Here is an 11,416-nt window from a genome sequence, read left to right as displayed (position 1 = left end):
GAGAAGCAGTTTCCGCGGCCCTGGGCCAGGGCGGTTCCGGGACGGTTCTGGGAGCCGGAACTCGGTCGCCCCGCGCTCGGTGTTCGCTCCGATAAGCTCAGGTTCTAAGAAGCACCCAGGCGTTGAACCCTAGCAATCTGTCTGCAAGCCGCAGGCGAATTGCAGCCTGAAATTACCTGATCTATGGCTGAATGAGCTGCGGTCAGTCGAAAACAGGGAAGGTGACGTCAGTTTACCAACATGGTGGCTGCTGGCCTCCTCTGTGGTCTGACCGGTGTGGAGAACCGAGATGGACCGCTTCCTTCCCCCGTCTCGAACCCAGAATTCAGCCCTGAGTACGGTGCTTGCGCGGCTGGCAGAAACTGCAGCGCTGTAACCCTGCGTCTATCCCAGCGCGCGCTGCAAACTCTAGCTGCGGGGCGATTTGCTGAATCAGGATTTCATTCTTTCCTAGGGATGAATAATATTACATTGTGTGCACCCTTTACATTGTCTTTATTCAGTAATCTGTTGATGGGCATCTAAGCTGATTCTACATCTTAGTTATTGTGAACTATACAGCAATAAATATGAGCATGTAGGTATTTCTGGTACACTGATGTCATCTCCTTTGGATATATACCCAGAACTGAGATAGTTGGATCATATGGTAGATCTATATTTAGATTCTGAGAAACCTCCATGCTGTTATCCATAGAGTCTGTACTAATTTATATTCCCACTAACAGTGAATAAAAGTTCTCTTTTCTCTACATACTTAAACAACATTGGTTATTTTTTTCTTTTGGCTAATGATCATTCTAACTTGGAGAAATAAATACACCATTCTGTGATTTTGGTTGCAGTTAGCTAATTGCTAATGATATTGAGCATTTTTCATAAATGTTTTGGTTATTTGAATTTATTGTTTTGAGAAATGTCTCTTTGTATAATTTGCTAATTTTTCAATAGGACATTTTTGTTACTGATTTTTTGTAAGGATTATTATAAAAATGTTAATTATTTTTCAGATGAATATTACAATTTTTTCCATTCTATAGGTCAGTCTCTTCACTTTGTTGATATTTTCCTTTGTGTAAAGATGCTTCTTAGTTCAATATAATCATTTTGTCTATTTTTTCTTTTGTTATTTGTGCTTCTGAGGGTTTTACTAAAAAACAAAAAAATCACTGACTGTACCAGTGTCTTCGTGAATTTCCCCTATATTTTCTTCTAATATTTCCATAATCTAGAGGTCTTTGATTCATTTTGAGTTGATCTTTGTACAGAGTGAAAGGTAGGGGTTAAGTTTCAGTCTTCTATGTATGAATATCCAGTTTCTCCAGCATCATTTATTAAAAAGAACGTGATTTCTCCAATGTATGTTTTTGGCTCCTTTGTTAAGAGTGAGTGGGTTGTAAATCCTGGGGTTATTTCTGGGCATTCTGTTCTGTTCCATTGTTCTGTGCCTGTTTTTATGCCAGTACCATGCTATTTTGATTTCTATAGCTTTGTAGTATATTTTAAGGTCAGAAAATATGATGTTCATGATGCAAATTTTCTATTTTCCTTGATTCTACGGGCAAGACTTTAGCTAACTTTCTCATTGTAGAGAAAGGATCTACCTTTAAGCTCTCACTGGCACTCTCTTAAAAGGCCATTCGATTTTTAAAATAGTTTCCTCAAGGCTTTTCCAGTTTTGCTCACTACTCAATACTGAGTCTCAAAGTTGATGCATTTGGTGGTGGTGGTGGGGGGGGGGATGTTGTAAATTTTAGCAGTATTCCACTTCCAGAAAGCAAATTCTGGTTTTGTTACTATTGCTGTGAAACAATTTATTTTTAAACTTATCTAATTGAAACAACATTTTTGTTTTGCTCTTAATTTTGTGGATTAGGAATTTGGAAAGTCCTTGGAGGGATGATTCTCTGTTGGAATCTCCTATACGCAGGCCAATATTAGCCTGAAAGTTCAGTAGGGCTGAATTGTTCACGATGAGTCTTTTACATAGCTAGTAACTGATGTTGGTTGTTCCCTGGGAGCTAACTGAACTTCAGCTGAGTGCCTACACATGTAGTTTCTGGTATTATGGTTTTAAGGTAGTCAGACTTCAGAGTGTCCCAAGAAAAGCTGTGTGGCCTTTTCTGACTTAGCCTTGGAATCACATCACAGTTTATTGGCTGTAATCCATAAGTTTTTCTGGTTTTGAGGGTATGGGACATAGAATCTACTTTTTGATAGGAGCATCAAGGAATTGGGAGGGGGGCATTTGTTAAATCCACCATACTTGGGTACACATATTAATGATGACCTTGATAACTCATTTACTAATTTGACACTAGAGTAAACTGCTCAATTCAGCAATATCCTTCATGCCATGTTGATTAAATTATTCATGCTGTGGTTCCAAATGTGGTTACTATAGCAGTACATCATTTTCTCTAACCACAGGACTGCTGAAAAAGCTGGCTGTAAAATATTAGACTCAGCATCTTGGCGAAAGAAAACAGGGTCCTCGACAAGGCATATCTGGTGACAAGAACAATTTTTGGAACTTTATCTTTCAATGTAGACATGTGGTTTACTCAATCTTTTTCTTAGTTTATTGAATAACTACAAGGGGCACACCTAGACTGTGCCAGCTTTTTTTGTACGGTGATGATGAAGTTTCAGGCAGCTCCTGCAGGATAACATCCTGTCTTGACTAGTAAGTAACAGTTCTTTATGTGTTTTACAAAGATAAGCAGTTGAATCAGAAGAATGCAGATTTAGGTTTTCCTTGCTTGGACAATGATCAGAATCCACTATAAACATATCTATGAAGCATATCAAGACTGTCACTAAATGCAGAGCTGACAAGTGAGAAGCTCACAGAGGCAGCTTTCAATCTGAGAGGAAAAGCTTTTGCAATTGTGGACCAACTTGACTGTGCTTTCTCAGGATGGTGGTTGGCATCACGGCTGCTTAGATTGGCATATTGCCTTAACAGGGTAGAACTGAAGATCAGCCAAAGCATTAAATTACTAAGTTAATGAGATATCAGAAAGGAATTCAAAGTGCTGAAAATTATTTCAATTAAGAAAAAGATAAAAAGAGTCAGAGTTCCCTCACCATTAATCTTCTCATACTCTTATCTCTATGTAGTCCAGTCTTGTTCTTTCCTGGTGGTCTGGTGACTTCTCCCCCCTTCACCTCATGGCTCTCCACCTAATCATTCCTACTGGAACACTGGATCTTTACATTTCTCCGACATTGTTAAACTTTCTATAGAGTGCTACTTCTGTTTTCTCAATTTAAACAAAACACTAGTTTGCTCTGAAGACACCCCTTCCTCAAATCCAACTGGAATAGAGGTAGTACATTCTCTCTCGTTCTCAATCCTGGCCTAGAAGATTGAACCAACTTTCTCCAAGTTCTCTTTCTTGAACTTTCAATGATATTGGCATGTATCTTTAATTTCTTCTTTTTAGAACTCTCTGTTCTCTTGACTCCAAATAGAATATTCTCTGCAATTATACCCTTTCTTCACAGATTCTGTATTGGTTCCTTTCTTTTGCCCTGCCCTCTTAGGATAGGTAGTCCCTTGGGTTTTTTCCCTGTCTAAATGATGTTTCCCTATCTCCATAACCATCTATGTGAATACTAAGGTTCAGTCAGTGATCACATATGGAAGATGATACGCCTAAAATATTTTAAAAATATTTTAAAACTCATACTTCATCATTCAATAAGTGCCATTATCTTAGTTCAGACATAGTTTTTTCATTTGATCTGGTAAATCTCTTGCTTGACTTCACTGTTTGGAGCTCCAGCAGCACAAACTCATTTTTCATTAACAAACCACAATGATCTTACCACTATACCAGTAGAATCATGCTATTTTCTTATTTTGAGTCCCTGTGTTCTTGTGTTCTGCAGAATTAAATCCATTACACCAGTCTAGCTTTCAGGTTTCATATCTTTCTTGTTCTTAGCTTAATGGAATAACTTTCCACTTCTTTCAAATACCTGGTGTAAATGCTCTTTCAACTTCCCTGTGTTCAGAACGGATATTCCCAATATCTAGAATGTTTTCCATCACCTTCCCTTTGAAGAATGATATTTTCCAAGACATGGTTCAAACACTACATCTTTTGTTGAATTTTCTCTATTATAGCACCCAGGGAATAAAATGAGAGTTAAGTATTTGCCAAAGCATTTTGTCAAGTGTTTAAAAATTGTTTTTTCCATTTAATCCTCACAATAACTTATAGAGTAATTATTATTACCTTATTTTGTAGGTGAAGATACTAGGCTTTAGAGGGGGTGAATGACTTTTGAGAATACCTATTTACTGAGGACAGGAACTGTATCTACTTAGTTCTGTGTCCTCAGCACCTTATCCACAGGCTAACAACATAAGCACCCAGTAAATAGGTACTGAAGAAAGAAGGGAAGACTATTTTATTAAAGCATAAGCTACAGAGGCAGAAGTTGACATCAGAAGTTCTCAGAATAATTGTGGATATTGTAACATGGGACAAGAAATAGGAATAGATGCAGAGCAGAGGAGTTATATGGTTTGGATGTGAAGTGTTTCCCAAAGACTCGTGTGTTGAAGGCTTGGTTCCCAATGCAGCATTAATCAGAGGTGGGATGTTGAGAAGTGATTGCATTATGAGGGCTCTGACCTCATCAATGTATTAATCCATTGAGGAATCCATACTTGAATGAACTACTGGGAAGTGGTGAAAACTTTGGAAGGTGGAACCTAGTTGGAGGGTGTGGGTCCTTGGGATTTTGCCCTTGAGGAGTGTATTTTTCCCCAGCCCCTCTTCTTTCTTTTTCCCTGTTTCCATGAGGTGAGCAGTTTTTCTCTGCCATACCCTTCTGCATTGATGTTCTGCCTCACCATATTCCAGAAACAAGGAAGCCAACTGGCCATGGACTGAATCCTCTGGAACCATGATTCCAAGTAAATCTGTCCTCCTTTAAGTTGTTTTTGTCAAGTATTTTATCACAGTGACAAAAAACCGGCTAATACAGGAGAAAAAAAATTTCCAGAAAGCAAATATAGTTCTTTGGGGCTGTAACACTTTAATGTTGATATCCATGGGAATTCACTACTTCTTCTTCATCCACAGGGGATATGTTCCAACACGTAAAGGATGGCTAAATTGAGGATACTACAAAACTACACACACACACACACTGTTTTCCTATACACACTTATCTATGATCAAATTTACTCTATGAATTAGGTATAATACAAAATTAAAAACAACAATAAAATCAAGCAACTATACCATATTTAAAATTATCAGCATCATTACTTTTGTGCATTGGTGCCATTATTAGTAAAATAAAGGTCACTTGAACACAAACATTGCAATACCATGAGGGTTGATCCGATATTTGAGAGAGATAACAAGTGACTAATAGGTGTGAGCACAATGGAGAAAGGTATGATTCCTGTCCCAGGTAGGATGGAGATAGACAGTGTGAGATTTAATTATATTACTTAGAATGCTGTGCAATTTGACACTTATTATCTATTTCTATAACTTCCCATTTAATATTTTCAGAATGTGAAATATTAAAATGGCTGAAAGAAAAATCACAAACTGGTTAAGGAGGACTACTATATATGAACATAACGAATAGAAAAAGATTGTTCTCTGCATATAATTTTTGCCATCTGATAATGTACCAAATGAGAGCTGGGTAAAATTGAGTATAAAGTGACACTCAATAATTTATATTTTCCCAAGTTGACATCATTTCTCAATAGCTTAAGACACAAAATCAGATGATTTAGTTTTTATTCCCTTTTAGCCTGATTTATTATGGTCTGAATATTTCACAATTAATTCAAACCCTTTGAAATCTTTAAGTAGGAAGGATTATTCTAAAGTATTTCTAGAAATTATAAACTTAGAAATTTCAAAGCTTTAAGTCTTTTAAATGTTTTTTTTTTAAACTATGTACTGATGTTTACTGAAATGATATTTGAGATTTATATAACTCCACCTTGCATTTGCTTTCAACATTATAAAATTTCAGGTTGATGACATTTGTAAAATTTATAAAAAATATTAAAACCCATGTGAACACTTTTTAAAAGAAGAAAAATATGCAAAATAAACATGAAACTTGAAGGCAAACAGGTGATATTTTTGTGCAGGACATTTTTGTATAGGACAAGTTTTATATTTTTGATTAACACTATAATTATAAAATGAAAAAACCCCAGTTATTTAATAAAGGAGGGACAATAGCCATCTAAGCTGGTGACACTGGAGAATTGGCAGCTAGTGTGGTTGGTCAAGGAAGGGGGGGATTCACTTAGCCTGTGTTTCCATCACCTTTCCTAGAATGGGTCCCAGGAGGACCAACATTGCAGAGTTAGAGGCATAAAATATGATAAATATCCCAAAATTATGCCTTGAGCCTTTAACTCAAGGAGTTACAAGAAACATAACCTAGAAAGAGGCAATTAGGAAGGATGTGCTTATCTTAGGTTTTCCCGGATTATATATAACCTTGCATTTTAGTATAAAACTGCCAGAGCCAGTAATACTTTGGTTTATTTTTTGGGGGAAGGGAGGGTGAATATTCAGACAAGTCAATTAAGGAAGAAATTCTTGCTTAAGAATTATCTTTATGGCTCATAATTGTAAGCTGTTCTATATTCTCAATTTACAAAAATAAAAAATTATTATTCATGGACTATGCACTTCTTTTCATGCTTGAGTCTTAAGCTTTTCCCCAAAGGGTCAATGGATCTGCTTTTACTCAGACCGGGTTTGAAGATTTCCAGAAACAGGGTCCTTGCCTTTCTCCCACTAGTACTTATCCAAAGCTGAGGTATCCGGCTCAGGGCTTTTTTAGAGAAAGCTCTTTGATTTGTCCTACAGCTGGACAGCTTCCAGTGTTGCTGCAAGATGATTAAGTGTGCTTTTACCTAAAAAAGTTCAGAAAAGCTTAAATTATTCTCGAAAAACAGAAAGTGTTGTCAGACTTTATACACAATTTGAAGTCCGGATAATGACCAACTTTTCCTACCTCTAGATGGACAAGTAGGCCAATCCACAGCCCAGGCAAGACCCAGATCTTAAACCAGGTGCGACATGGTCTACCGACATTGTCATCAGGTGTCATTGCACTTCTCTGTCTCCTGCCTTTTCCTGACCTCTCTTCTGCCCTTTCCCCAAACCCGATACTTATTTGAATTTTTATTACACCAAGTACATTCATGGCCTTATGAATCCACATAGTTCATTCTGCCTCCATCACTGTTTTTTTTTTTTTCAAACCAATACAAGGGCTCTGAAAGATGATTACTGTGAAAGAATGAAAAAAGTCCAGGTAGGTGCAAAATGCAGGAGAGGGGAAAAGAGTTTATTTGAATTTAGGAGATAATAAAGCTAGGGTCTTTCATGTCTTAGAAATACATAGTACATATTATCTTATGGAGTAAACCCTAAGTTCATATTGCCTGCTCATGACAGGTTGTCTCACTCTTTAGGTACTGTCTTACAACAGAGAACTAAAAGCCAAATTCTGCTACTTCTCCAATCTGCTAAATCATATTATTATCTAACCCCCAACTTGGCCCAACCCTTCCATTCAAAATCTTTCTATTTGTATAATTCACATTTTGGACCCTAGCTGTGAAAGGAACATTCCCCAGTCCTGAATGTACACTCCATTTTAAAATTTTTTTTTTTGTCTTTTACTGAATTACACAGCAGATGCATATAAACAAAACACCTCAGCATCTCTGAGCTTCGTTTGCCTGAAGTCTGCTTGATCAATGCTGACTAATCCCAATAGCCCTCTTGGTTTGGTCATGAAGTTGGTAGCTGAATCTAATTTGATTCATCCACTGTTATTTACCAAGATTTTATTCACCTTCAGTATTGGCCTAGAGTAAGATTTATTCTGCCATTTATTTACTGGTTTGATATGCTTCAGCTGTTAGGGGACATAAAATGAATGAGATAGATGCTGTCTTACTCTTTGGAATTTAATATCTATTTGGGAATAAGATAAGTGAATAGGTAATTGCACATTTCTAAGTGCTGGGAAAGAGAAAGAACAATGTGTTATGTAGTCACGGAGAAAGAATGCACGATCCAGCTGTGAACATCAGAGAGAACTTCCTAGAAGAGGTGGTAGGTTAGTTGAGACTCCAAAGATGAACTGGAGTTATACTGGTGAAACTGTGAGAAAAGAACACTTCAGATCCATAAAACGGCATGCACAGATGTCTGGAAAGAGAGGTAGTGGAGTATTTGAGGAAAGGGAAAAAACTCAGCTTTAGGAAATCAGAGTGCTGTGGTTTACAGGCAATGGTGCAGCTGGGAGCTGGGGTAGCAGCATAAGCAGAGGCTGGAGAAAATTTTGTGAACCACAAATTTTGTCGTGGGGGTATTGGAAAGCTTCTAAAATAGTGACATGTTTGGACACATTTCTGTTTTTAAAAAGATCCCCCTGGCTAAAAGAAGGAGCAGCTGGTAGCGCAGAGTTAATAGGCTACTGAACAAGTTCAAGAAGATGCAGAGGGTTTTCCTAATTTAGTAGCACGGAGGCTGTAGAGAAATGAGTGAAGAGGAGAGAGGTTTAGGAGGTGGAATAGATGGACTGGATGATTGATGAGGTGCAGGGAGTGAGTGAATAGGAGGCACACGTGATGTCTCCATTTCTGGGTTGCACGATAGAATGAATACAATGCCTTTTTCTAAGGTACAAAGGAAAAGCATTGGGTTCTCCTGGTTTGCTGGGATCAGACATACTTTCTTAACATTTCTTCCTTTTCTCCCCCTCTTCCCTACCTGCTCTTGCCTTTCCCCTACTTCACTGTTTTCTTGCAGGTAGTGGCTAAGTTCACCTGAAGGAGTTCCTGGTATTGCGCCATTTCAGAGGTGTTCACCTTCATATGGAAAACCTTGCCTCAGTCCTCATGCCTTTGAACCTCCTTGATTCTTGGTCAGAAACGCCCTGAGCCTTTTGGTTTTCAGGCAAAGTATGCCAACCTGTTTAGGGACAAATCAACTATGACCTAGTGAAGCCCTTTCCAGCACTCTCAGGGGAGAACTTTGAGGTCCACCCCTGTTCCTCCACATTGCTTTGTCCATAGCTCCACAGCACTTCCTATCTGTCTCCTTCCTACCTCTCTTCCTGACCACTCCATACCCCTCAACCAGATTATTATTAGCTTCTTGAAGGCAGAGATTCGATCTATTTTATTTGTCATACCATGTTCATAAAAGAATGAACTTGCACACAGTAAGTGTTCAATAAGAGTTTAGTGATACAATATAAATGATCTACCCATATGCTTTTCTTTACAAATTGCTTCTAACATCCCTCAAAACCATTTTCACAGTAAATTCTATTCATTACCCAGTATACCAACACACATTTGAATCTTTCTGGTAATAATTGTCCTTTTATGTGAATAATTAACCCAACTCTATAGTGCTCATAAGTTTGTGTGTAAAATGGTTTCTTCTCTGAGAACAAACTTTGTACAATGCTGACAGACTAAATTTGCTAATACAGTGTAGAGTGCGGCAGAAATATCAGTTAGTTGTGACATCTCAGATAAATTACTTAAACCTTTCTAAGTCAGTTTTAAAATGGTAACAATCCCTATCCCATTAATTTGTTGCAAGAATTGAGAAAATGCATTTACAGCACTTAGCATAGTACCTGGAACATAGTAAAAACACTCAATAAATGCCTCCTGTTCTTAATCTCTTCTTTCTTTTTATTTAAAATTCATGTTTTTATTATTCCTGAATTTTTCAACTTTATTTTAACACATTGCTGGTTATGTGTGTGTTTGTGGGTGTGTGTATTTAACAGATGTAGGTAATTCATTTTAAAAGAAAGCAGGATATTTTAAATATATCACATTGTTCAAGAAAGCTTTCATGGCTTGTATTCTTGTCTTTTGCAATAAGCTTGTGAAATCTTGTTTTGCTGTTAATTTATCATCTAAATTTTGCTTATATATTTCTTCTTGTTCCAGTGGGAACCCTATCTTCTATTTCTTTGGATCCCTGTAGTGCCAAGTGCTATGTTTTGTGCTTATTAGGCATTCAGTAAATATCTGAACAACTCTAGCCTTGCTCTCTTGACCTGGAAATATGGGAGAAACTGTCTAATCTCTCTAGTTATGTCTACAAAGAGCCATGAGTCTCTGCAGGGAGACAGAAAGAGGTCAAGAGTGATCATTTCCCACTAGTGCAGAAAGCCTCTTGAGTCTTCTCTTCTTTTCCTCCTAGGTCATAGGGAGTTCTTTTTCCTCTTGCCATCGCTTTGTCTTTCAGAACCCAAAGTGAATTTTTGAGGAACAAAGGGAAGACAAAGGCTGAATCAAGATTCTATGCTAACCTCCATAGCTGCAGTATTCAGAGAACAAGTATCTGTGTTCAGAAATGAGGATGTGCCTTATGATTAAATGCATTGAATTATGGCCTCTAATTATGCAATCCCCAGCCTCCTATGAGTATCCATGGTAAAGGGGCATGGAATGTAACCCCTCGTTCCTTTCTTCCCTTCTCCCTTCCCTTCCTTTCCTGTCCTTTCTTTTTTTCTGTTTAATAATGTGTTTGATATTTTTGCAAAATGATGTATGCTTATTACAAAAAAAAAAATTCAAGGGGGGTAGTAAAACTGCATTTCCTCTCTTTTAGATTGTCTTCCTGATTTTTCTTAGATCACCTTTAGGACTAAGATGAGGGCTTACTTTCATGATTCCTGCTTGCAATATATGACAATTCTGATGAATATGGTGTTCAGGTTGGCTTCAAAGGCTTCTCTGTGTCACAGCATTGCCTGTGCTGGGTCTTCAAGATACTCTGCTGATATACACATGGTAATGTGTTACTTCAAGATCTCTTCTTTCCTCCGTTGGAAAAAAAATATGCTTAGATGTGAGATGATGAAGCTATAAAAAGTTTTTGATACTCTGGGTTGAACCAGCTAATTTAACCTTCCTCTCTACTCCTTGTGTGTCCCTCTAGTCTGTGTTGGTAAGACCTCCGCGGAGGTAGAGCACCACCATTTGCCACTCCAGTATATATGGGTAAAGGTGGCCTCCCTGATGAAATTCTTAAGCCATCTTGAAAAGCAAAGAGTTGTATACTCCTGCATAAATTCTGTTTCACTTTAAAAAAATAGTCACATACATATCCTCATTCACAGAAACAGCTCTCAAGAATCATTGCATAAGATGCCCATGAGACCCTTAGGCCTGAATCTCAAAGTATTGCTTATCTTTTCTTAGCATGGATTATATCTCACTGAGTGTCATCTTATGGATATTCTGGGGGAGGCTTTGAGATTTTCATTACATTAAGTTTATGACTGTGATATCCAGCTGGAAGAGGAAGAAATGTACTATACCACTGCACAGAATAGGCAAACAATAAATACTACTACCTGA

At 37.6% G+C, this 11,416-nt stretch overlaps 1 long non-coding RNA gene across 2 annotated transcripts in view; it reads right to left on the bottom strand.

The window, feature by feature from the left end:
• LOC125615220 overlaps nt 1-11,416 on the bottom strand; it is a 50,882-nt gene that overhangs the window by 25,026 nt on the left and 14,440 nt on the right. Inside the window, exon 3 of one of the 2 annotated variants that reach the window (XR_007345761.1) lies at nt 6,469-6,922. The exons of the other annotated variant lie outside the window; for it this stretch is intronic. This is a non-coding gene — a long non-coding RNA (uncharacterized LOC125615220). Of the gene's footprint in view, nt 1-6,468; nt 6,923-11,416 lie in introns of those variants that run through there. 2 annotated transcript variants of the gene reach the window in all.

This window comes from Marmota marmota, unplaced genomic scaffold (genome assembly GCF_001458135.2).
Source record: "Marmota marmota marmota unplaced genomic scaffold, marMar, whole genome shotgun sequence".
NCBI lineage: Eukaryota > Metazoa > Chordata > Mammalia > Rodentia > Sciuridae > Marmota > Marmota marmota.
This window is presented reverse-complemented; position numbering and strand designations above follow the sequence as displayed.